The 26,200-nt window shown below is 48.4% G+C and overlaps 11 non-coding genes across 11 annotated transcripts; all 11 read left to right on the forward strand.

The window, feature by feature from the left end:
- Positions 1–13,139: 13,139 nt before the first annotated feature.
- On the forward strand, positions 13,140–13,211 carry trnap-agg (transfer RNA proline (anticodon AGG)). The gene has a single exon. It is a non-coding gene; the product is annotated as a tRNA-Pro (tRNA).
- Positions 13,212–13,467: 256 nt separating this feature from the next.
- On the forward strand, positions 13,468–13,540 carry trnaf-gaa (transfer RNA phenylalanine (anticodon GAA)). The gene has a single exon. It is a non-coding gene; the product is annotated as a tRNA-Phe (tRNA).
- Positions 13,541–13,630: 90 nt separating this feature from the next.
- trnaq-uug (transfer RNA glutamine (anticodon UUG)) lies at positions 13,631–13,702 on the forward strand. Its single transcript has one exon. It is a non-coding gene; the product is annotated as a tRNA-Gln (tRNA).
- A 241-nt stretch (positions 13,703–13,943) lies between these two features.
- On the forward strand, positions 13,944–14,015 carry trnaq-cug (transfer RNA glutamine (anticodon CUG)). The gene has a single exon. It is a non-coding gene; the product is annotated as a tRNA-Gln (tRNA).
- Positions 14,016–16,880: 2,865 nt separating this feature from the next.
- On the forward strand, positions 16,881–16,952 carry trnap-agg (transfer RNA proline (anticodon AGG)). The gene has a single exon. It is a non-coding gene; the product is annotated as a tRNA-Pro (tRNA).
- Positions 16,953–17,208: 256 nt separating this feature from the next.
- On the forward strand, positions 17,209–17,281 carry trnaf-gaa (transfer RNA phenylalanine (anticodon GAA)). The gene has a single exon. It is a non-coding gene; the product is annotated as a tRNA-Phe (tRNA).
- Positions 17,282–17,371: 90 nt separating this feature from the next.
- Positions 17,372–17,443, forward strand: trnaq-uug (transfer RNA glutamine (anticodon UUG)). The gene has a single exon. It is a non-coding gene; the product is annotated as a tRNA-Gln (tRNA).
- A 241-nt stretch (positions 17,444–17,684) lies between these two features.
- trnaq-cug (transfer RNA glutamine (anticodon CUG)) lies at positions 17,685–17,756 on the forward strand. The gene has a single exon. It is a non-coding gene; the product is annotated as a tRNA-Gln (tRNA).
- Positions 17,757–20,618: 2,862 nt separating this feature from the next.
- trnap-agg (transfer RNA proline (anticodon AGG)) lies at positions 20,619–20,690 on the forward strand. Its single transcript has one exon. It is a non-coding gene; the product is annotated as a tRNA-Pro (tRNA).
- Positions 20,691–20,778: 88 nt separating this feature from the next.
- On the forward strand, positions 20,779–20,852 carry trnai-aau (transfer RNA isoleucine (anticodon AAU)). Its single transcript has one exon. It is a non-coding gene; the product is annotated as a tRNA-Ile (tRNA).
- A 224-nt stretch (positions 20,853–21,076) lies between these two features.
- Positions 21,077–21,148, forward strand: trnaq-uug (transfer RNA glutamine (anticodon UUG)). Its single transcript has one exon. It is a non-coding gene; the product is annotated as a tRNA-Gln (tRNA).
- Positions 21,149–26,200: the final 5,052 nt, after the last annotated feature.

Raw genomic sequence — 26,200 nt, forward strand, 5'->3', positions numbered from 1 at the left:
GACTCTGGATGTCTGATGGTGGAGTTTGGGGATTTTAAGGGTAGGTCAATGAAGGAGGTGTATGAGGACCCAAGCAAGGAGGCCCAGGCTCTCATCACCTACCTGAAGAAGGCAAAGGCCAGGCCTAACACCAATATGGCCCTTTTCAAAGCATACGTGCTGAAGAGGCAGGCTCTAGCCCACGTGCCCACCACCACTGTGCCCATTGCATCTGTCATCACTGCTGCTGTGCCCACTGCCACTGTGTCTGTTCCTCCTCCACCTACTGCCACTAAGAACAGCCCACTGCTGGCGACCAATGTGAAGGCCCTGTTGGCGTGGGGGAAGCATTCATCTGCTTCACAGCTGGCACAAAAGATTTTGTCTCCAGCCAAACCCTGTAAGTGATTTGCAAGCTTTAAAATCATTACAGTATATATTATGCAGTATATATGTCTAACGAAAATACGTGTTCAACAGCTGCAGGACCACGTGTACCACCTGCGTCTGAGTCCGCAGCCCGGAGACAGCTCTTTACATGTGGTGAGTATCACTTAACGCATACAAGTGTGTTGGTGACATGTGCTTAGTGTTTTATGTTATTTTACAGACTCTGCTGCTACGGATTTTTTTGAGGAGGAAGATGACCTGGAGATGGCAACTGTAGCCTCGCAAGCTGAGGAACAACTTCCTCAAGGTATGTAAATCTTAAACAATATTTTACAAACAATTACAAATAAAACAAAACAGTATTTTTTAAATGACATATTATTTTATTTCACAACACAGAGGAATGGCACTTCTCAGGTGTCAATCTACATTCACTCTTTGAGTGAACATCCTCAAAGGAAAAAAGATAATTTAAAGGTGTATGTAAAAGGTTTTATTTCATTTTTTATCGTAATCATTGACTAAAGCTCATTCTTGTCATCTCAAACTTCCCCCACTCTCTTTAGGCCACCACGTTAGGGAAGGGGTCCGCGGACAGCTTAAAAGGTAGTTCGTGGTAGGAGGTTAGTTGACCCCCGCGCGACGCCCCCTAGATGATTTTTCGGGGCCCGGCCGACGGCGCCAGGCCGCAGGGGGGGCCCGACGGGGCGGGCCAGAGGCGTCGCCTCGGGCCCGGGGGCCTCGGGGGCCCCGCGGGAGGACGACGAAATCCGGCCCCCTCGCTCGCAATCCGGGCATCGGCCACAAGGGGGCGACTCGCCGACCACCCGCAGTCGATCCGACGCGCGGCGAACAGGTTGCGGGCGGGCGTCCACGGAGCGCACGCGCATCCCCCTGACCGCCTTTTCGCGCAATTCCCTGACCACACCCACCGACCACGAAGCGCCCGTTCGTCCCACCTGTGACCTGCGAACAGCCTGGGACCGCCCCCTGACCACGCCCACTGACACGAACAGCCTATTCGTCACCCTTACCGCCTGTGTGACCACGAACGGCCTTTTCGCCCACGGCCAACCAAAGTGACGGCCCGGGGCCCCGCCCACTGACACGAACAGCCTATTCGTCCCCCTAACCACCTATGTGACCACGAACGGCCTATTCATCCCACCGACCACCTATGTGACCACGAACGGCCTATTCGTCCCCCTGACCGCCTGTGTGACCACGAACGGCCTATTCATCCCACCGACCACCTATGTGACCACGAACGGCCTATTCGTCCCCCTGACCGCCTGTGTGACCACGAACAGCCTATTCATCCCACCGACCACCTATGTGACCACGAACGGCCTATTCGTCCCCCTGACCGCCTGTGTGACCACGAACAGCCTATTCATCCCACTGACCACCTATGTGACCACGAACGGCCTATTCGTCCCCCTGACCGCCTGTGTGACCACGGACAGCCTATTCGTCCCACTGACCGCCTGTGTGACCACGAACGGCCTGTTCGTCCACGGCCAATCTAAATGACAGCCCGTGGCCCTGCTCAGTGACCAAGGACAGCCTATTCGTCCCACTGACAGCCTATGTGACCACGAACGGCCTGTTCGTCCACGGCCAATCTAAATGACAGCCCGTGGCCCTGCCCACTGACCACGTACAGCCTATTCATCCCACTGACCGCCTATGTGACCACGAACAGCCTATTCATCCCACTGACCACCTAAGTGACCACGAACAGCCTATTCATCCCACTGACCGCATATGTGACCACGAACAGCCTGTTCGTCCCACTGACTGCCTATGTGACAACGAACGGCCTGTTAGGTCCACGGCCAATCTAAGTGACAGCCAGTGGCCCTGCCCAGTGACCATGGACAGCCTATTCATCCCACTGACCGCCTATGTGACCACGAATAGCCTATTCATCCCACTGACTGCCTATGTGACCACGAAGGGCCTGTTAGGTCCACGGCCAATCTAAGTGACAGCATGTGGCCCTGCCCACTGACCATGGACAGCCTATTCGTCCCACTGACCGCCTATTTGACCACGAACGGCCTGTTCGTCCACGGCCAATCTAAATGACAGCCCGTGGCCCTGCCCACTGACCACGTACAGCCTATTCATCCCACTGACCGCCTATGTGACCACGAACATCCTATTCATCCCACTGACCACCTATGTGACCACGAACAGCCTATTCATCCCACTGACCGCATATGTGACCAAGAACAGCCTATTCATCCCACTGACAGCCTGTGTGACCACGAACGGCCTGTTCGTCCACGGCCAATCTAAGTGACAGCCCGTGGCCCTGCCCACTGACCATGGACAGCCTATTCGTCCCACTGACCGCCTATGTGACCACGAACGGCCTGTTCGTCCCACTGACTGCCTATGTGACGACGAACGGCCTGTTAGGTCCACGGCCAATCTAAGTGACAGCCCGTGGCCCTGCCCAGTGACCATGGACAGCCTGTTCGTCCCACTGACCGCCTATGTGACCACGAACGGCCTGTTCGTCCACGGCCAATCTAAGTGACAGCCCGTGGCCCTGCCCACTGACCACGGACAGCCTATTCATCCCACTGACCGCCTATGTGACCACGAACAGCCTATTCATCCCACTGACTGCCTATGTGACCACGAACGGCCTGTTAGGTCCACGGCAAATCTAAGTGACAGCCCGTGGCCCTGCCCACTGACCATGGACAGCCTATTCGTCCCACTGACCGCCTATGTGACCACGAACGGCCTGTTCGTCCATGGCCAATCTAAGTGACAGCCCGTGGCCCTGCCCAGTGACCATGGACAGCCTATTCGTCCCACTGACCGCCTAGTGACCACGAACGGCCTGCTCGTCCATGGCCAATCTAAGTGACAGCCCGTGGCCCTGCCCAGTGACCATGGACAGCCTATTCGTCCCACTGACCGCCTAGTGACCACGAACGGCCTGCTCGTCCATGGCCAATCTAAGTGACAGCCCGTGGCCCTGCCCAGTGACCATGGACAGCCTATTCGTCCCACTGACCGCCTAGTGACCACGAACGGCCTGTTCGTCCATGGCCAATCTAAGTGACAGCCCGTGGCCCTGCCCAGTGACCATGGACAGCCTATTCGTCCCACTGACCGCCTAGTGACCACGAACGGCCTGTTCGTCCATGGCCAATCTAAGTGACAGCCCATGGCCCTGCCCACTGACCACGGACAGCCTATTCGTCCCACTATGTGACCGCCTATGTGACCACGAATGGACTGTCCACGAACAGCCTATTTGGACCCTGTCAAATAAGTTACAGGTGGGCAAAGTAAGGGCCCACTGAAAATGGACTGTCCACAGACAGCCTATTTGGACCCTGTCAAATAAGTTACAGGTGGGCAAAGTAAGGGCCCACCTGTAACTTATTTGACGGGGTCCAAATAGGCTGTCCGTGGTCAATGCATTAATAGGTCATAATTCATAATTACAGTGGTTTTATGTGGTCAAACCTACTGTAAACCACACTGGGGACACAACACAACACACTGATGTACATTAAAACTATTAAACCGCCTATGTGACCACAGCCTCTGGACACAATTTGGAGCTGAAACCTGCGCTCCTGCACTCATCTGGACATGCCCTGCCCATGGTGTGAATTTCAAAGAGATTGGAGAAACTTGAAAATCCGACCCAAAAAATCTCAAAATCTTTGAGATTTTTTGGGTCGGATTTTCAAGTTTCTCCAAACTCCCTGAAATTCACAGCACTGTCTGGGCACGTCCAGATGAGTGCAGGAGCGCAGGTTTCAGCTCCAAATTGTGTCCAGAGGCTGAGATCTGGACGTCCCACGTACAATCTATCCCATTCAAAAATTTAGGCTGTTCGTGGACAGTGGAATTTCGGGGTTCTGAAGGCTGCAAATCGCTCAGGGGGGCCCAGAGATGAACGTAAAATTGATATTTAATCAATTTTATTCATTTTTATCAGTCATGACATCAAAATATAAAACAGCATCCCACCTGCAACTTATTTGAATGGCCTGTTTGTCCACGGCCAATCTAAGTGACAGCCCGTGGCCCTGCCCACTGACCACTGAGAGCCTATTCGTCCCGCTGACCGCATATGTGATCACGAATGGACTGTCCATGAACAGCCTATTTGGACCCTGTCGAATAAGCTACAGGTGGGATGCTGTTTTTTACTTAGACATTTTCAGCGGGTGAATCCCCGTAAAGATTAGGCGATTTCATCACATGTGGTGAAGTCCCACCTGCAACTTATTTGACGGGGTCCAAATAGGCTGCCCGTGGTCAATGCATTAATAGGTCATATTTCATAATTACAGTGGTTTTATTAGGTGAAACCTACTGTACACCACACAGGGGCCACAATACAACACACTGATGTACATTAAAGCTATTAATTATGCATAATTAGCCTAAAAATGGACTGTCCACGGACAGCATTTAGGGCACCAGTCAAATAGGTTACAGGTGGGATGCTGTTTTTGACTCTAACGCACTTAACGGGGTACTACGGACCCCAGTCTTTGCGGACCGTCTGAGGGGACCCTGAGGGGCCACAGATTTCAAATTGGAGCCATTCGGAGCTATTGGGACCGTTACGTGCGGATGTCCACCAAACGCCTATGAAAATGAATGGGATAAGTTGCACGTGTCAGTGGCTCCCGCGCAGCCCCCGGGGGTCCGAGGGGCCCCAAACTCGGCATAAAGTTGCGTCGCGTGGCCCTCTGCGACAGACCGAGCGGGCTAGGTCGAGACATGCCAAGTTTATTTTTAGCTATTTTTTATGCACCTCTCTGTCTCCCATTGATCTCTATGGGAGCATGTGTCTGCTAGGGTTAATTCAGCAGTTAGGATTAGAGGGCCTACTAGGCTCAGGGAGCATCTAGAGCCACGATACTCTGGGGCCCGATTCGGGGGCCCGTGGCGGTCGTCCGTGACGAATCTCGAGGTCCTACGACCTTTTGACCCCTTAGGGCGACTGTTTATTTGACGTCCCACGTGCAACTTATTCCATGGGGCTGTTGGTGGCCAATAAGCGCCAAAAAAAGTCAGAGGGACGCGGAACTCTAGAACCCGTCCCCGGGGCCCGTGACGAGACGCGTGTGTCGGTTTCGGGGCGATCGGGCGTTTCCTTCAAACCGTTTGGCTGAAACACATACTTAGAACCGACCTAGAACCACCAAATCCGTGATCTAGAACCGGGGGCCCCCGGACCCCCGCCGTGCCGAATTTGGGGCCGCTGCGACCTTTCGACCCCTTTTGGCCCCTGTTTTTTTGACGTCCCACGTGCAACTTATTCCATGGGGCTGTTGGTGGCCAATTAGCGTGAAAAAAGGTCAGAGGGTCGCGGAACTCTAGAACCCGTCCCAGGGCCCCGTGACGGGACGCATACGTCAGTTTCGGGCCGATCGGACCTTTCTGTCCACCCTTCACCGAGCACATGGTCCAATTAATGGCAGCCCTCTTGCACACACATAAAGACATATGCTCAGTAGAACCAAAGTGAGGAGATTTTTGCACTAAAAAATGATACGCTCGGAACCGATCTAGAACCCTGCGATCCGGGATCTAGAACCGGGGGCCCCCCGACTACCAGGGCGGCGAATTTGGAGGCGGTGCGACCTTTCGACCCCTGTATTTCCGCCCTCCCACGTGCAACTTATTCAGTTCAAACTTCACAGGCTCTTCCAGGTCAAGGGGGGCTTTTTTCGGCCAAACGGGCAGTTTTGGGCACGGAACTCTAGAACCCGTCCCCGGGGCTCGTGAAGGGACGCATATGTCGGTTTCGGGCCGATCGGGCGTTTCCTTCGAACCGTTTGGCTGAAACACATACTTAGAACCGATCTAGAACCACCAAATCCGCGATCTAGGGGGCCCCCGCCGTGCCGAATTTGGGGCCGCTGCGACCTTTCGACCCCTTTTGGCCCCTGTTTTTTTGACGTCCCACGTGCAACTTATTCTATGGGGCTGTTGGTGGCCAATTAGCGTGAAAAATGGTCAGAGGGACGCGGAACTCTAGAACCCGTCCCAGGGGCCCGTGACGGGACGCATACGTCAGTTTCGGGCCGATCGGACCTTTCTGTCACACGGCCACCAAACACCTGTGAAAATGAATGGGATAAGTCGCACGTGTCAGTGGCCCCTGTTCGGCCCCCGGAGGTCCCACGGGCCCCAAACACTGCGTGCCGGGCCCCCTCGGGCCCCCGAACGACATATCAGGAGGACGGGTCTCTAGAACTCAGGGCTAATTTTTTTTCAACCCTTGTTCAAGTTTCTCTTCAAAGGTCACTTGCACTCATAGTGAGCTCATAGACTGACATTCCCTCTTGAAGGGTCAAACCGAAAACACACTCGGAACCGATCTAGAACCCTGCGACCCGGGATCTAGAACCGTGGGCCCCCGGACCACCGCCGTGTCGAGTTTGGGGTCGCAGCGACCTTCCGACCCCTTTTGGCCCCTGTTTTTTTGACGTCCCACGTGCAACTTATTCCACTGGGCTGTTGGTGGCCAATTTGCGCCAAAAAAGGTCAGAGGGACGCGGAACTCTAGAACCCGTCCCAGGGGCCCGTGACGGGACGCATACGTCAGTTTCGGGCCGATCGGACCTTTCTGTCACACGTCCACCAAACACTTGTGAAAATGAATGGGATAAGTCACACGTGTCAGTGGCCCCTGTTCGGCCCCCGGAGGTTCCACGGGCCCCAAACACTGCGTGCCGGGCCCCCTCGGCCCCCCGAACGACATATCAGGAGGACGAGTCTCTGGAACTCAGAGCTAATTTTTTTTCCAAATTTGTTCAAGTTTCTCTTCAAAGGCCACTTGCACTCATAGTCAGCTCATAGACTGGCATTCCCTCTTGAAGGGTCAAACTGAAAACACACTCGGAACCGATCTAGAACCCTGTGACCCGGGATCTAGAACCGTGGGCCCCCGGACCACCGCCGTGTCGAGTTTGGGGTCGCAGCGACCTTTCGACCCCTTTTGGCCCCTGTTTTTTTGACGTCCCACGTGCAACTTATTCCACTGGGCTGTTGGTGGCCAATTTGCGCCAAAAAAGGTCAGAGGGACGCAGAACTCTAGAACCCATCCCCGGGGCCCGTGACGAGACGCGTGTGTCGGTTTCGGGCCGATCGGGCGTTTCCTTCAAACCGTTTGGCTGAAACACATACTTAGAACCGATCTAGAACCACCAAATCCGTGATCTAGAACCGGGGGCCCCCGGACCACCGCCGCGCCGAATTTGGGGCCACTGCGACCTTTCGACCCCTTTTGGCCCCTGTTTTTTTGACGTCCCACGTGCAACTTATTCCATGGGGCTGTTGCTGGCTAATTAGCGTGAAAAAAGGTCAGAGGGACACGGAACTCTAGAACCCGCCCCAGGGGCCCGTGACGGGACGCATACGTCAGTTTCGGGGCGATCGGACCTTTCTGTCCACCCTTCACCGAGCACATGGCCCAATTAATGGCAGCCCTCTTGCACACACAGAAAGACATATGCTCAGTAGAACCAAAGTGAGGAGATTTTTGCACTAAAAAATGATACGCTTGGAACCGATCTAGAACCCTGCGATCCGGGATCTAGAACCGGGGGCCCCTCGACTACCAGGGCGGCGAATTTGGAGGCGGTGCGACCTTTCGACCCCTGTATTTCCGCCCTCCCACGTGCAACTTATTCAGTTTAAACTTCACAGGCGCTTCCAGGTCAAGGGGGGCTTTTTTCGGCCAAACGAGCAGTTTTGGGCACGGAACTCTAGAACCCGTCCCCGGGGCCCGTGAAGGGACGCATATGTCTGTTTCGGGCCGGTCGGGCGTTTCCTTCGAACCGTTTTGCTGAAACACATACTTAGAACCGATCTAGAACCACCAAACCCGTGATCTAGAACCGGGGGCCCCCGGACAACCGTCGTGCCGAATTTGGGGCCGCTGCGACCTTTCGACCCCTTTTGGCCCCTGTTTATTTGACGTCCCACGTGCAACTTATTCCATGGGGCTGTTGGTGGCCAATTAGTGCGAAAAAAGGTCAGAGGGACTCGGAACTCTAGAACCCGTCCCAGGGCCCCGTGACGGGATGCATACGTCGGTTTCGGGCCGATCGGACCTTTCTTTCCACCCTTCACCGAGCACATGGTCCAATGAATGGCAGCCCTCTTGCACACACAGAAAGACATATGCTCTGTAGAACCAAAAGTGAGGAGATTTTTGCACAAAAAAACGATACACTTGGAACCGATCTAGAACCCTGCGATCTGGGATCTAGAACCGGGGGCCCCTCGACTACCAGGGCGGCGAATTTGGAGGCGGTTCGACCTTTCGACCCCTGTGTTTTCGGCCTCCCACATGCAACTTGTTCAGTTCAAACTTCACAGGCGCTTCCAGGTCAAGGGGGTGTTTTTTGGCCAAACGAGCAGCTCTGGACGCGGAACTCTAGAACCCGTCCCAGGGGCCCGTGACGGGACGCATACGTCAGTTTCGGGCCGATCGGGCGTTTCCTTCGAACCGTTTTGCTGAAACACATACTCGGAACCGATTTAGAACCACCAAACCCGTGATCTAGAACCCGGGGCCCCCGGACCACCGCCGTGCCTTTCGACCCCTTTTGGCCCCTGTTTTTTTGACGTCTCACGTGCAACTTGTTCCATGGGGCTATTGGTGGCCAATTAGCGCGAAAAAAGGTCAGAGGGACGCAGAACTCTAGAACCCGTCCCAGGGGCCCGTGACGGGACGTACGTGTCAATTTCGGGCCGATCGGACCACCGTCCACCAAGTACCTGTGAAATCGCATTGAATAAGTTGCACGTGTCACTGAACCTCATTCGGCCCCTGGAGGTGCTAGGGGCCCGAAACTTCTTGGAAAGCTGCGTCACTCGGCCCCGGAAGGCACACAGAGAGGGGAGCGTCTAGTCACACAAAAAAACCACTTGTGGCCCAATGTCCACAGAACACCTATGAAAATCAATGGGATAAGTTGTACGTGGGACGCTTTGCCGTTCGGCCCCCGGGGGCCCTGGCGGCCCCAAACTTGATCTGCCTGCTGTCACTGGGGCCCAGAAAGACCCTGGGGGATGGAGAAAGCTGAACCATGTGTGGATCAGGCCGAACCGCCGAAACGCACACTTGGGAACCACGTAGAACCTTGAAACTAAGGATCTCGCCCCGGGGCCCGCTGGGCTACCCTCACGCCGAATTTCGAGGCCCTGTGACTTTTCGGCTCAGAGTTAGAGACACAGTGACTTGAGACAAAAAACAGGTGGTTAGGGGTCAAAATAGGCACTTTGTGGTACTGAGGAAGACTACGGTGAAGTTTAGGTGGTTAGGGGACCTCATAGGCACTTCGTGGCAATGGAGAAGAAAATAGGTGGTTAGGGGTCAAAATAGGCACTTCGTGGTACTGAGGAAGACTACGGTGAAGTTTAGGTGGTTAGGGGACCCCATAGGCACTTCGTGGCAATGAAGAAGAAAATAGGTGGTTAGGGGTCAAAATAGGCACTTCGTGGCACTGAGGAAGACTATGGTGAAGTTTAGGTGGTTAGGGGACCCCATAGGCACTTCGTGGCAATGAAGAAGAAAATAGGTGGTTAGGGGTCAAAATAGGCACTTCGTGGTACTGAGGAGGACTATGGTGAAGAGTAGGTAGTTGGCGGACCCCAAAAGCACTTGGTGGACTCCCACGCGGTGCAATGGCACCCCCAGAGGTGTCCACAGAGAGCCTATGGTAATATATGCTAATCTCGGCCACTTTATATGCGATTTTGGAAAAGTGACACGGCACCGCTGAATAAGCAGCTCGTGTCGTCCATTTCGAGCACGCGGACCTCGAAGTGTCGGTGCTGACAATGGCAACTTAAATGAATGGGCAAAATACCACGAACAGCCTGGGTTCCCTTACTCCCCTTGGAATAAGTGGCTGTTGTTGTGTTTGGTCTGCTTCGCTTCACACTTGGCTGATCCCATCTTTTTTTCTTCTTGTATTTCTTCTAATGGTGCTTGGATGAAAAACAGGATGATTTTCACTGCTTCCTTCCATCTTTTCATCATCTTGTCATCTCTCTACTAATCATACATGCTTTGCAGTAAACCTTGTAATCGCAGTAGCTGTCCAGCAGAGCTGAGAAAGTCATGCAGTGAAAGTCTAAAACAATAAGATAATTTTGTTGTGTTTTTTTACGCTCCAGCCACTGCAGGCTCGAGAGGCCCTGCTCCTGCCCCGGCTCGTGCTACTGCCCCTGCTCCTGCCCCTTATCCTGCTCCTCCAGCATTGTGGACCCCTGGCCAGGTGTCCCAGTCGCCTGCAGAGCTTCCTGTCCACTGGAAAGAGCAACTTCCATCTTTCCAGCAAGGCCTTCAACCCCTGTCCCTCTGCACCAGGACCATCCTCACTACAGCCACCCACAGGACTGCAGCGCCCTGCCCAGCCTCCTCTGCAGTCTCCTCCTCTGCGCCCTGCCCAGCCTCCTCTGCAGTCTCCTCCTCTGCGCCCTGCCCAGCCTCCTCTGCAGTCTTCTCCTCTGCGCCCTGCCCAGCCTCCTCTGCAGTCTCCTCCTCTGCGCCCTGTTCAGCCTCCTCTGCAGTCTCCTCCACAGCCTTCTGTCCAGCCAAGTGCTGCCTCTGCTCCTGCAACATCAACTGGGTCCAGTGTTGCAGACCAGGCTCCTGTATCTAAGCTTCTCATTATTCGTGTGCAGGTGCTGCAGCGTGATTTCCAATGACGTCCACGTCCGCCTCTTTTAGTCTACCTGATTCCACCTAGCCTCATCGCTATCTGCCTCTCAGACAGCCAGCTATCAGGAAGTGTTGGTTCCATGGTGTAATGGTTAGCACTTTGGGCTTTGAATCCAGCGATCCAAGTTCCAATCTCGGTAGAACCATTTTAGGTTCTTTGCGGAAGGGTGGGAAAAAGCAGAGGTGATGCGCAACTGCTGACGTGGCAGTGAAATTGGCAATCTCAAACAGAGTCGGAATTGGGGAAACATGGGCTTAAAAAGCAAAGGCTTCATTTGCTCCTTGCTATCGTGCTTTTGGACTCAATGACTTAAATCTCTCCTGCTCATGGGAAAAGTTGACACACGCCAAGGTTCCATGGTGTAATGGTTTGCACTCTTGGCTCTGAATCCAGCGATCCGAGTTCAAATCTCGGTGGGACCTGCTTTTGCCAGGAATGTGTGCAGTACCTCGTTCGAAAAAACATTTTCGGCAGCACTGAGCCGCAAGAGCTCATCTAGGTAGTGCCCCTTGAAGGGGGGCGTAAAAAGGATGGACAGCACTGGAGAATGCAGGCATCGATCCCACTACCTCTCGCTTGCGCCTACTGCTTCCTACCGATTGAGCCAAAGTAAGCCCAAAGTAAGCCCACGTGAGCCAATCGTGTTTCTCTGCTGTGGCTTACTTTTGACCAATCGCGTTCTCTCCTGTGGCTTACTTTTGACCAATCGTTTTTCTCTCCTGTGGCTTACTTTTGACCAATCGCCTTTCTCTCCTGTGGCTTACTTTTGACCAATCGCGTTTCTCTCCTGGCTCTGCTCCTGTGGCTTACTTTTGACCAATCGGCGACCGCTATTATTATCGTCATCTTTGCAATCTTTCCAACAGGTAAGTCTATTCTTCACGACTGTATAATCGATCATTATTCATTCATAAACAGTGTTTGTTTTTGGACAATTAAACATGCCAATAAAGCTAGCTAGCGTGTAATAGCACACGTTTTATTCTGTACATGTGAACCTGCAACTTTACCATGATATACAGTAAAAAACATGCCACTACTGTCAAGATAATTAGCCGACCGCTAATTAAGCTATATCCTCCTTAAACCATTTTTTTGTTGTTGTTAATTTAGTATTTTTTTGTGTCATTCATTACATTATTATATACATTACTCCAGCCCACGTGCCCACCACCACTGTGCCCACTGCATCTGTCCTCACTGATGCTGTGCCCACTGCCACTGTGTCTGTTCCTCCTCCACCTACTGCCACTAAGAACAGGCCACTGCTGGCGACCAATGTGTAGGCCCTGTTGGCGCGGGGGAAGCATTTATTTGCTTCACAGATGGCACAAAAGATTTTGTCTCCAGCCAAACCCTGTAAGTGGGTAAGTTTTTTCTTTTTTCTCCAGCCACTGCAGGCTCCAGAGGCCCTGCTCCTGCCCCGGCTCGTGCTACTGCCCTTGCTCCTGCCCCTTATCCTGCTCCTCCAGCATTGTGGACCCCTGGCCAGGTGTCCCAGTCGCCTGCAGAGCTTCCTGTCCACTGGAAAGAGCAACTCCAATCTTTCCAGCAAGGCCTTCAACCCCTGTCCCTCTGCACCAGGACCATCCTCACTACAGCCACCCACAGGACTGCAGCGCCCTGCCCAGCCTCCTCTGCAGTCTCCTCCTCTGCGGCCTGCCCAGCCTCCTCTGCAGTCTCCTCCTCTGCGCCCTGCCCAGCCCCTCTGCAGTCTCCTCCTCTGCGCCCTGCTCAGCCTCCTCTGCAGTCTCCTCCACAGCCTTCTGTCCAGCCAAGTGCTGCCTCTGCTCCTGCAACATCAACTGGGTCCAGTGTTGCAGACCAGGCTCCTGTAAGTAAGCTTCTCATTATTCGTGTGCAGGTCCTGCAGCGTGATTTCCAATGACCACAAAAAAAGAGGCCGCTTTTCCTCTGTGCTGGAAACTTTGCACTGGCTACCTTTTAATAGTAGATTTAATCAAAAAATTGCGCTTTAAGCCATGGAAGCTGAAATGTTTGCGGCCCGGCAGCAGCAGGGAGGATGTATGTTTCGGCTCGTTGGTCTAGGGGTATGATTCTCGCTTAGGGTGCGAGAGGTCCCGGGTTCAAATCCCAGACGAGCCCATTATTAGGCTTTGCTTTTAATCTCTTCAGCCTGATTAGGGCAACCAGGATATTTGTGAGAAATTGGGGATAAAATGTGCCAGAGAGAGGCCGGTTAGCTCAGTTGCTTAGAGCGTGGTGCTAATAACGCCAAGGTGGCGGGTTTTCATCCCCGTACGGGCCACTCATTTTCTCTCTGGGACCTTCGCTCTGCTCTTCTCGAAAATGACGGGCGGTCTCCCAGACATCCCTGCTGGCTAAACCATACAAGTATCTGGCCGAAATAGCTCAGTTGGGAGAGCGTTAGACTGAAGATCTAAAGGTCCCTGGTTCAATACCGGGTTTCGGCAGAGGAACCACGTCCGCCTCTTTTAGTCTACCTGATTCCACCTAGCCTCATCGCTATCTCCCTCTCAGACAGCCAGCTAGCAGAGTGTGTTGGTTCCATGGTGTAATGATTAGCACTCTGGGCTTTGAATCCAGAAATCCGAGTTCAAATCTCGGTGGAACCTTTTTAGGTTCTTTGCGGAAGGGAGGGAAGAAACAGAAGTGATGCGCAACTGCTGACGTGGCGGTGAAATTGGCACTCTCAAACTGAGTCGGAATTGGGGAAACATGGGCTTAAAAAGCAAAGGCTTCATTTGCTCCTTGCTATCGTGCTTCTGGACTCAATGACTTAAATCCTTGCTATCGTGCTTCTGGACTCAATGACTTAAATCTCTGCTGCTCATGGGAAAAGTTGACACACGCCAAGGTTCCATGGTGTAATGGTTAGCACTCTGGTCTCTGAATCCAGCAATCCGAGTTCAAATCTCGGTGGGACCTGCTTTTGCCAGGAATGTGTGCAGTACCTCGTTCGAAAAAACTTTTTCGGCAGCACTGAGCCGCAAGAGCTCATCTAGGTAGTGCCCCTTGAAGTGGGGCGTAAAAAGGATGGACAGCACTGGAGAATGCAGGCATCGATCCCACTACCTCTCGCTTGCGCCTACTGCTTCCTACCGATTGAGCCAAAGTAAGCCCAAAGTAAGCCCACGTGAGCCAATTGTGTTTCTCTGCTGTGGCTTACTTTTGACCAATCGCGTTCTCTCCTGTGGCTTACTTTTGACCAATCGTGTTTCTCTCCTGTGGCTTACTTTTGACCAATCGCCTTTCTCTCCTGTGGCTTACTTTTGACCAATCGCGTTTCTCTCCTGGCTCTGCTCCTGTGGCTTACTTTTGACCAATCGGCGACCACTGTTATTATCGTCATCTTTGCAATCTTTGCAACAGGTAAGTCTATTCTTCACGACTCTATAATCGATCATTATTTATTCATAAACAGTGTTTGTTTTTAGACAATTAAACATGGCAATAAAGCCAGCTAGCGTGTAATAGCACACGTTTTCTTCTGTACATGTGAACCTGCAACTTTACCATGATATACAGTAAAAAACATGTCACTACTGTCAAGATAATTAGCCGACCGCTAATTAAGCTATATCCTCCTTAAACCATTTTTTTGTTGTTGTTAATTTAGTATTTTTTGTGTCATTCATTACATTATTTTGAGCACAAGAAGATTTTTACTAAAACCTTTTAAAAAAAAAGTTTAATTCATATATGTTATACTATACTATGTTATACACCAGTATACATATTTATGTCATCTTTTTAAATACTATGTTATACATATTTAAAAAGACATGAATAGGCAAAAACAAGTGTTTTTTTGTTTCAACAAATGATTCTCAACTATGTTATAAAAGATATACCAAAACGATTTGATATACCATTTTAAGTTTTAGATCTGTTTGATGATCATAGTATTATGAATTGTCATAAACGCCTTTATGTTATATTTGGTGTTTCTTAGTAATCTCTGCCACAAAAGCTAAACAAAACAAAACAATTTAAGCATGGCATGATACCAGCAAGATTGTACCAAGAAGTGTTATTTATTTTCTTATTAATTAGTTCATCACACTATTTACAATTTGTACACAAGGCAATTCAAAGTGATTCACAGTTGTATAAAAAACAATAATGCTTATGCTCATAATAATAATAATCATTAATTATTATAATATTATAATAATTAATTACATAAAAAAGAAATGCTGTAGTAAAATACTTTCAGTTGGAATATGACAGCTATGTAATGTTCTGTTTATGCCTGTGTCCTTTAAGATTATGTATGCATACCCGGTTTTACGAAGAACCTCTGAGGGTCGACTCCTTATGGGGCCAACTGAGGAGGCCAATAGGAGGAAGATCGTGTTGGCAGGGAGGGCCAGGTGTAAAGAGGAGGTCCTGGCTGAGGCCACTGCCTTTGTGAGGCAGAATGGAGGGAATCCTGGAGACCAGTTCCTGGTTCTGGCTCACTGCAAGATCCAGTTTGGGAAACACCAGGGTCAGAGGTTCCTGTGGCTGCTGAAGAACTCACTGTGGTATGCCTGCTATCTGGTCAGCAGCATTTTGGGGGAGGAGGAGAGGGACAACCCGCTGTCGGACAACAAACACCTGTTCCTCAGATACACCTCGCAGATCAGGGAGGTAGGCGAGGCTGTAGAGGTGTATTAGAAAAAAACAGGCCATGCTGCAGGAGGCCCAGAGGACAGGAGACTCTTGGTGTCTGATGGTGGAGTTTGGGGATTTTAAGGGTAGGTCAATAATGGAGGTGTATGAGGACCCAAGCAAGGAGGCCCAGGCTCTCATCACCTACCTGAAGAAGGCAAAGGCCGGGCCTAACACCAATATGGCCCTTTTCAAAGCATACGTGCTGAAGAGGCAGGCTCCAGCCCACGTGCCCACCGCCACTGTGCCCACTGCATCTGTCCTCACTGCTGCTGTGCCCACTGCCACTGTGTCTGTTCCTCCTCCACCTACTGCCACTAAGAACAGCCCACTGCTGGCGACCAATGTGAAGGCCCTGTTGGCGCGGGGGAAGCAATTATTTGCTTCACAGCTGGCACAAAAGATTTTGTCTCCAGCCATACCCTGTAAGTGGGTAAGTTTTTTCTTTTTTCTCCAGCCACTGCAGGCTCGAGAGGCCCTGCTCCTGCCCCGGCTCGTGCTACTGCCCCTGCTCCTGCCCCTTATCCTGCTCCTCCAGCATTGTGGACCCCTGGCCAGGTGTCCCAGTCGCCTGCAGAGCTTCCTGTCCACTGGAAAGAGCATCTCCCATCTTTCCAGCAAGGCTTTCAACCCCTGTCCTTTTGCACCAGGACCATCCTCACTACAGCCACCCACAGGACTGCAGCGCCCTGCCCAGCCTCCTCTGCAGTCTCCTCCTCTGCGCCCTGCCCAGCCTCCTCTGCAGTCTCCTCCTCTGCGCCCTGCCCAGCCTCCTCTGCAGTCTCCTCCTCTGCGCCCTGCCCAGCCTCCTCTGCAGTCTCCTCCTCTGCGCCCTGCTCAGCCTCCTCTGCAGTTTCCTCCACAGCCTTCTGTCCAGCCAAGTGCTGCCTCTGCTCCTGCAACATCAACTGGGTCCAGTGTTGCAGACCAGGCTCCTGTAAGTAAGCTTCTCATTATTCGTGTGCAGGTCCTGCAGCGTGATTTCCAATGACCACAAAAAAAGAGGCCGCTTTTCCTCTGTGCTGGAAACTTTGCACTGGCTACCTTTTAATAGTAGATTTAATCAAAAAATTGCGCTTTAAGCCATGGAAGCTGAAATGTTTGCGGCCCGGCAGCAGCAGGGAGGATGTATGTTTCGGCTCGTTGGTCTAGGGGTATGATTCTCGCTTAGGGTGCGAGAGGTCCCGGGTTCAAATCCCAGACGAGCCCATTATTAGGCTTTGCTTTTAATCTCTTCAGCCTGATTAGGGCAACCAGGATATTTGTGAGAAATTGGGGATAAAATGTGCCAGAGAGAGGCCGGTTAGCTCAGTTGCTTAGAGCGTGGTGCTAATAACGCCAAGGTGGCGGGTTTTCATCCCCGTACGGGCCACTCATTTTCTCTCTGGGACCTTCGCTCTGCTCTTCTCGAAAATGACGGGCGGTCTCCCAGACATCCCTGCTGGCTAAACCATACAAGTATCTGGCCGAAATAGCTCAGTTGGGAGAGCGTTAGACTGAAGATCTAAAGGTCCCTGGTTCAATACCGGGTTTCGGCAGAGGAACCACGTCCGCCTCTTTTAGTCTACCTGATTCCACCTAGCCTCATCGCTATCTCCCTCTCAGACAGCCAGCTAGCAGAGTGTGTTGGTTCCATGGTGTAATGATTAGCACTCTGGGCTTTGAATCCAGAAATCCGAGTTCAAATCTCGGTGGAACCTTTTTAGGTTCTTTGCGGAAGGGAGGGAAGAAACCGAAGTGATGCGCAACTGCTGACGTGGCGGTGAAATTGGCACTCTCAAACTGAGTCGGAATTGGGGAAACATGGGCTTAAAAAGCAAAGGCTTCATTTGCTCCTTGCTATCGTGCTTCTGGACTCAATGACTTAAATCCTTGCTATCGTGCTTCTGGACTCAATGACTTAAATCTCTGCTGCTCATGGGAAAAGTTGACACACGCCAAGGTTCCATGGTGTAATGGTTAGCACTCTGGTCTCTGAATCCAGCAATCCGAGTTCAAATCTCGGTGGGACCTGCTTTTGCCAGGAATGTGTGCAGTACCTCGTTCGAAAAAACTTTTTCGGCAGCACTGAGCCGCAAGAGCTCATCTAGGTAGTGCCCCTTGAAGTGGGGCGTAAAAAGGATGGACAGCACTGGAGAATGCAGGCATCGATCCCACTACCTCTCGCTTGCGCCTACTGCTTCCTACCGATTGAGCCAAAGTAAGCCCAAAGTAAGCCCACGTGAGCCAATTGTGTTTCTCTGCTGTGGCTTACTTTTGACCAATCGCGTTCTCTCCTGTGGCTTACTTTTGACCAATCGTGTTTCTCTCCTGTGGCTTACTTTTGACCAATCGCCTTTCTCTCCTGTGGCTTACTTTTGACCAATCGCGTTTCTCTCCTGGCTCTGCTCCTGTGGCTTACTTTTGACCAATCGGCGACCACTGTTATTATCGTCATCTTTGCAATCTTTGCAACAGGTAAGTCTATTCTTCACGACTCTATAATCGATCATTATTTATTCATAAACAGTGTTTGTTTTTAGACAATTAAACATGGCAATAAAGCCAGCTAGCGTGTAATAGCACACGTTTTCTTCTGTACATGTGAACCTGCAACTTTACCATGATATACAGTAAAAAACATGTCACTACTGTCAAGATAATTAGCCGACCGCTAATTAAGCTATATCCTCCTTAAACCATTTTTTTGTTGTTGTTAATTTAGTATTTTTTGTGTCATTCATTACATTATTTTGAGCACAAGAAGATTTTTACTAAAACCTTTTAAAAAAAAAGTTTAATTCATATATGTTATACTATACTATGTTATACACCAGTATACATATTTATGTTATCTTTTTAAATACTATGTTATACATATTTAAAAAGACATGAATAGGCAAAAACAAGTGTTTTTTTGTTTCAACAAATGATTCTCAACTATGTTATAAAAGATATACCAAAACGATTTGATATACCATTTTAAGTTTTAGATCTGTTTGATGATCATATTATTATGAATTGTCATAAACGCCTTTATGTTATATTTGGTGTTTCTTAGTAATCTCTGCCACAAAAGCTAAACAAAACAAAACGATTTAAGCATGAAATGATACCAGCAAGATTGTACCAAGAAGTGTTATTTATTTTCTTATTAATTAGTTCATCACACTATTTACAATTTGTACACAAGGCAATTCAAAGTGATTCACAGTTGTATAAAAAACAATAATGCTTATGCTCATAATAATAATAATCATTAATTATTATAATATTATAATAATTAATTACATAAAAAAAATGCTGTAGTAAAATACTTTCAGTTGGAATATGACAGCTATGTAACGTTCTGTTTATGCCTGTGTCCTTTCAGATTATGTATGCATACCCGGTTTTACGAAGAACCTCTGAGGGTCGACTCCTTATGGGGCCAACTGAGGAGGCCAATAGGAGGAAGATCGTGTTGGCAGGGAGGGCCAGGTGTAAAGAGGAGGTCCTGGCTGAGGCCACTGCCTTTGTGAGGCAGAATGGAGGGAATCCTGGAGACCAGTTCCTGGTTCTGGCTCACTGCAAGATCCAGTTTGGGAAACACCAGGGTCAGAGGTTCCTGTGGCTGCTGAAGAACTCACTGTGGTATGCCTGCTATCTGGTCAGCAGCATTTTGGGGGAGGAGGAGAGGGACAACCCGCTGTCGGACAACAAACACCTGTTCCTCAGATACACCTCGCAGATCAGGGAGGTAGGCGAGGCTGTAGAGGTGTATCAGAAAAAAACAGGCCATGCTGCAGGAGGCCCAGAGGACAGGAGACTCTTGGTGTCTGATGGTGGAGTTTGGGGATTTTAAGGGTAGGTCAATAAAGGAGGTGTATGAGGACCCAAGCAAGGAGGCCCAGGCTCTCATCACCTACCTGAAGAAGGTAAAGGCCGGGCCTAACACCAATATGGCCCTTTTCAAAGCATACGTGCTGAAGAGGCAGGCTCCAGCCCACGTGCCCACCGCCACTGTGCCCACTGCATCTGTCCTCACTGTTGCTGTGCCCACTGCCACTGTGTCTGTTCCTCCTCCACCTACTGCCACTAAGAACAGCCCACTGCTGGCGACCAATGTGAAGGCCCTGTTGGCGCGGGGGAAGCATTTATTTGCTTCACAGCTGGCACAAAAGATTTTGTCTCCAGCCAAACCCTGTAAGTGGGTAAGTTTTTTTTTTTTCTCCAGCCACTGCAGGCTCGAGAGGCCCTGCTCTTGCCCCGGCTCGTGCTACTGCCCCTGCTCCTGCCCCTTATCCTGCTCCTCCAGCATTGTGGACCCCTGGCCAGGTGTCCCAGTCGCCTGCAGAGCTTCCTGTCCACTGGAAAGAGCATCTCCCATCTTTCCAGCAAGGCTTTCAACCCCTGTCCTTTTGCACCAGGACTATCCTCACTACAGCCACCCACAGGACTGCAGCGCCTTGCCCAGCCTCCTCTGCAGTCTCCTCATCTGCACCCTGCCCAGCCTCCTCTGCAGTCTCCTCCTGTGCACCCTGCCCAGCCTCCTCTGCAGTCTCCTCCTCTGCGCCCTGCCCAGCCTCCTCTGCAGTCTCCTCCTCTGCGCCCTGCTCAGCCTCCTCTGCAGTCTCCTCCACAGCCTTCTGTCCAGCCAAGTGCTGCCTCTGCTCCTGCAACATCAACTGGGTCCAGTGTTGCGGACCAGGCTCCTGTAAGTAAGCTTCTCATTATTCGTGTGCAGGTCCTGCAGCGTGATTTCCAATGACCACAAAAAAAGAGGCCCCATTTCCTCTGTGCTGGAAACTTTGCACCGGCTACCTTTTAATTGTTGATTTAATAAGAAAATTGCGCTTTAAGCCATGGAAGCTGAAATGTTTGCGGCCCGACAGCAGCACGGAGGATGTATGTTTCGGCTCGTTGGTCTAGGGGTATGATTCTCGCTCAGGGTGCGAGAGATCCCGGGTTCAAATCCCGGACGAGCCTATTATTAGGCTTTGCTTTTAATCTCTTCAGCCTGATTAGGGCAACCAGGATATTTCTGAGCAATTGGGGATAAAATGTGCCAGAGAGAGGCCGGTTAGCTCAGTTGGTTAGAGCGTGGTGCTAATAACGCCAAGGTCGCGGGTTCGATCCCCGTACGGGCCACTCATTTTCTCTCTGTGACCTTCGTTCTGCTCTTCTCGAAAATGACGGGCGGTCTCCCATACATCCATGCTGGCTAAACCACACAAGTACCTGGCCGAAATAGCTCAGTTGGGAAAGCGTTAGACTGAAGATTTAAAGGTCCCGGGTTTTGGCAGAGGAACAACCTCCGCCTCTTTTAGTCTACCATATTCCACCTCTCAGACAGCCAGTTAGCAGGGTGTTTTGGTTCCATGGTGTAATGGTTAGCACTCTGGGCTTTGAATCCAGTGATCCGAGTTCAAATCTCGGTGGAACCTTTTTAGGATCATTGTGGAAGGGAGGGGAAAAACAGAGGTGATGCGCAACTGCTGACGTGGCGGTGAAATTGGCACTCTCAAACCGAGTCGGAATTGGGGAAACATGGGCTTAAAAGACAAAGCCTTCTTTTGCTCCTTGCTATCGCGCTTCTGGACTGAATGACTTAAATCTCTGCACCTCATGGGAAAAGTTGACACACGCCGAGGTTCCATGGTGTAAGAGTTAGCACTCTGGGCTCTGAATCCAGTGATCCGAATTCAAATCTCGGTGGGACCTTCATTTGCCAGGCTAAACAGCACAAGTACCTGGCTGAAATAGCTCAGTTGGGAGAGTGTTAGACTGAAGATTTAAAGGTCCCTGGTTCAATCTCGGGTTTCGGCAGAGGAACCACGCCCGCCTCCTTTAGGCTACCTGATTCCACCTAGCCTCATCGCTATCTGCCTCTCAGACAGACAGCTGGGAGGGTGTGTTGGTTCCATGGTGTAATGGTTAGCACTCTGGGCTTTGAATCCAGCGATCCGAGTTCAAATCTCGGTAGAACATTTTTTAGGTTCTTCGCGGAAGGGAGGGAAAAAACAGAGGTGATGCGCAACTGCTGACGTGGCGGTGAAATTGGCACTCTCAAACCGAGTCGGAATTGGGGAAACATAGGGTGCTTCTCAATATCCCTCCTCGTCTCCTCGTTCCTCTGTCCTCCATCCTTTGACCCGGAAACCGATCGAGCTCAGCCATCTTGAAGGACATCTCAATTCTCTAATTGCACCGCGAGGAGGCGAGGATCGAGGAGTGAGGAGGCTTTCAGAGGAGTCATGAGCGAGGATACACAGGTGTATCCTATGCGGAAGTGTTTTATTGACTAAACGTGACGCACGTATACATTCTCCTCCCCCTTCACATCGGTCACAATCTGTTTTAAAGTATACTTTACCATTGCAGTTTATATAAACCACACATTACACATATTTCAACAGGGTATCTTGCTTTATTATTATTTATTATGAATTTCTTAAATAAACAAACTGCAACAACATGAGGGCAGATCCTTTGAGCGCTGCTGATGACGCTATGAAGTGACGCTCGAGTGATCAAGTATTCCAATGTATAAAAAAGCTTTCATTCGATTCCTCCATCCTCATTTTTGTCATTCATTACATTATTTTGAGCACAAGAAGATTTTTACTAAAACCTTTAAAAAAAAAGTTTAATTCATATATGTTATACTATACTATGTTATACACCAGTATACATATTTATGTTATCTTTTTAAATACTATGTTATACATATTTAAAAAGACATGAATAGGCAAAAACAAGTGTTTTTTTGTTTCAACAAATGATTCTCAACTATGATATAAAAGATATACCAAAACGATTTGATATACCATTTTAAGTTTTAGATCTGTTTGATGATCATATTATTATGAATTGTCATAAACGCCTTTATGTTATATTTGGTGTTTCTTAGTAATCTCTGCCACAAAAGCTAAACAAAACAAAACGATTTAACCCTCTGGGGTCCTATGTGTTTTTGGGGTCCTGGAGGTGTTCTGACATGCTCTAACATTTGTGCTTTTTCAGTTATTTATAAACATGTTAATGGCAAAGGTGTAAATTCACTCTATATAGCACAAACAGGGCTACCATAATATGTTAGCAAGATGTATGTACATGTTTGTATTTTTGAGAGAATATTGTTTATGCATGGTTATTGAAAAAACTAAAACTTAAAATCTCTGAAATAAGGCCACAAAACACATACTAAATATGTGTCCACAAGACTTTTGACTAATGGATGTTCTCGCCTAGGATTTTTGCTTCAAAATGATCTGAAAATCATCCTTCCAAATCATTCACATAAAACAACACATTGATTTAAATTTAGTAAAACACTTTTTGTTTGGAAAGGCAATATGCGAAATGGGCGTGACTCATGTATAATGGTCTGATTCACACCTGTGAAGACAAAAGACCTGCTTAATGAGCCTGCATAATGAGCTTTTCACAGGTGTGTCACTGAGCCACAAGAAAGAATACAAGGACACAAGAAAAGAAATGTGTATATATACTACAAAATTGGTTCACAGTTGGAAAAATCTATAAAAAAATAGTATTTTTCCACTTGTATTTTTGCTTGCAAATTGTATAATATCCAATGTGAACATCTCTAGTAATTGTGTAGTTAATTCTCATACTGTATTTTCAGAAAGTTTTGGATATGTATCCTCTCCCCAAATTTGTCACTAATAAAACACAATACAAATAATTTGAAGAGAAGGCTTATATTGACCTTTTAAGATTTTGTTTACATCTACCTTGTAAATATATTATTTGCTATTTTATTAAAAAGGTTACAATTACAGCAACAATTAAAATAACAATATTTCAAGTGTAATATTTCTTTGTAAAAACTAAAGTATACATTTTATCATACATATTTCAAAGTTAAGGATTCATTAGTTTGAATAAAGCCTACATTGGAACAAACACTATAATAGCATCCTAGTTGATGACTTTATTTTTGACAAAACAAACATAGCCTAATATATTTAACATTTGAGCAGAAATTGGTGAACAAAAGCTTATTCAATGTGGCAGTAGTCTATAGTTTAGGCTACAGTAAACAGTTAATAATCTATCCAAAAACTAGTCAACGAAATGTTGTCTTTCATATTTCTTCTGTAACATAGGCATATCGTTTGTTGTTTTTATGATAGCCTATATTAGGGCATATAAATATTAATTTGCAGTTTAATATGTTGCTAATACAAAGACATTTTAACGTTATTTCAACATATTTCAGTCGATTTTCACTCATCTCAGTATAGCAATAGGGTTTGGTAAAAACTGTTCAGTTCATTCATTCACACACAGACGCGATTCATATTTAAACAGTCTTTTTGCAGTTTACATACACTATGATATCGCAATTAGAACACTAATAAAAAAACTTACTTCTCAGATGGATATTTCATATTTCTTTGTAAAAACTAAAGTATACATTTTATCATACATATTTCAAAGTTAAGGATTCATTAGTTTGAATAAAGCCTACATTGGAACAAAGACTATAATAGCATCCTAGTTGATGACTTTATTTCTGACAAAACAAACATAGCCTAATATATAACATTTGAGCAGAAATTGGTGAACAAAAGCTTATTCAATGTGGCAGTAGTCTAGTTTACAGTAAACAGTTAATAATCTATCCAAAACTAGTCGACGAAATGTTGTCTTTCATATTTCGTCTGTAACATAGGCATGTCGTTTTTTGTTTTTATGAGCCTATATTAGGGCATACATATTAATTTGCAGTTTAATACGTTGCTAATACAAAGACATTTTAACGTTATTTCAACATATTTCAGTCGATTTTCACTCATCTCAGTATAGCAATAGGGTTTGGTAAAAACTGTTCAGTTCATTCATTCACACACAGACGCGATTCATATTTAAACAGTCTTTTTGCGGTTTACATACACTATGATATCGCGATTAGAACAATAATAAAAAAAAACTTACTTATCAGATGGATCCGTTGCTCCTCGAAATGAAAAAAAAACAGTACATGTTCTGAGGTAAATGTCCCAGGATTATTCCTCACACAGCCTCGCAAGAAGAAATAGGGTACATTAATCTGATGATTACATTTGTTGTGTCATCGCGTTTATGAGGGGCGTTGACACTTTGCATGTGTTGCTTCAGATCATTTGCGTTTGAATACCACACGCGCTCTCCGTGGGCGTGTCAGATTAGCAGAATAATGAGCTAAGAGAACGATAATGAGATCGGCTGACACCTCTCTCTTTTTTAATAGATTACATAAACAGAGAATATTTATTTTAGTTTTGAATTAGATATTTTAAAAGTACAAACTTAAATGATAATAAAGATATATTGCTCGTGCTTGTGTGAATAGTATTCGCTGAGCTTTGTTTAAGTTTAGAGACGTGCACCAGAATTTTTTTTAACGGAGACAGAGAGGCAGAAAGCACACCCTGTTTATTTTCTTCATTTTACAAAAGCACACGGTTTTGATGTTAATGTGAGTGTACACAAAAAAAAGAAGACCCTCTATAGTTTATAATCATGTGTTGATTTTATTTATATGACCAAAAATGACGGAGTATTTTAAGTCTATGTTGCTGCTATGTGGAAAAAAAACAGCAAAACGCGCCGGCGCGTTTCTCGACCCCAGAGAGTTAAGCATGGCATGATACCAGCAAGATTGTACCAAGAAGTGTTATTTATTTTCTTATTAATTAGTTCATCACACTATTTACAATTTGTACACAAGGCAATTCAAAGTGATTCACAGTTGTATAAAAACAATAATGCTTATGCTCATAATAATAATAATCATTAATTATTATAATATTATAATAATTAATTACATTAAAAAGAAATTCTGTAGTAAAATACTTTCAGTTGGAATATGACAGCTATGTAACGTTCTGTTTATGCCTGTGTCCTTTCAGATTATGTATGCATACCCGGTTTTACGAAGAACCTCTGAGGGTCGACTCCTTATGGGGCCAACTGAGGAGGCCAATAGGAGGAAGATCGTGTTGGCAGGGAAGGCCAGGTGTAAGGAGGAGGTCCTGGCTGAGGCCACTGCCTTTGTGAGGCAGAATGGAGGGAATCCTGGAGACCAGTTCCTGGTTCTGGCTCACTGCAAGATCCAGTTTGGGAAACACCAGGGTCAGAGGTTCCTGTGGCTGCTGGAGAACTCACTGGGGTATGCCTGCTATCTGGTCAGCAGCATTTTGGGGGAGGAGGAGAGGGACAACCCGCTGTCGGACAACAAACACCTGTTCCTCAGATACACCTCGCAGATCAGGGAGGTAGGCGAGGCTGTGGTGGTGTATCATATAAAACAGGCCATGCTGCAGGAGGCCCAGAGGACAGGAGACTCTGGATGTCTGATGGTGGAGTTTGGGGATTTTAAGGGTAGGTCAATGAAGGAGGTGTATGAGGACCCAAGCAAGGAGGCCCAGGCTCTCATCACCTACCTGAAGAAGGCAAAGACCAGGCCTAACACCAATATGGCCCTT

Source organism: Siphateles boraxobius, unplaced genomic scaffold (genome assembly GCF_051911475.1).
Source record: "Siphateles boraxobius isolate OS27281-9 unplaced genomic scaffold, OSU_SipBor_1 19, whole genome shotgun sequence".
Taxonomy (NCBI): Eukaryota; Metazoa; Chordata; class Actinopteri; order Cypriniformes; family Leuciscidae; genus Siphateles; species Siphateles boraxobius.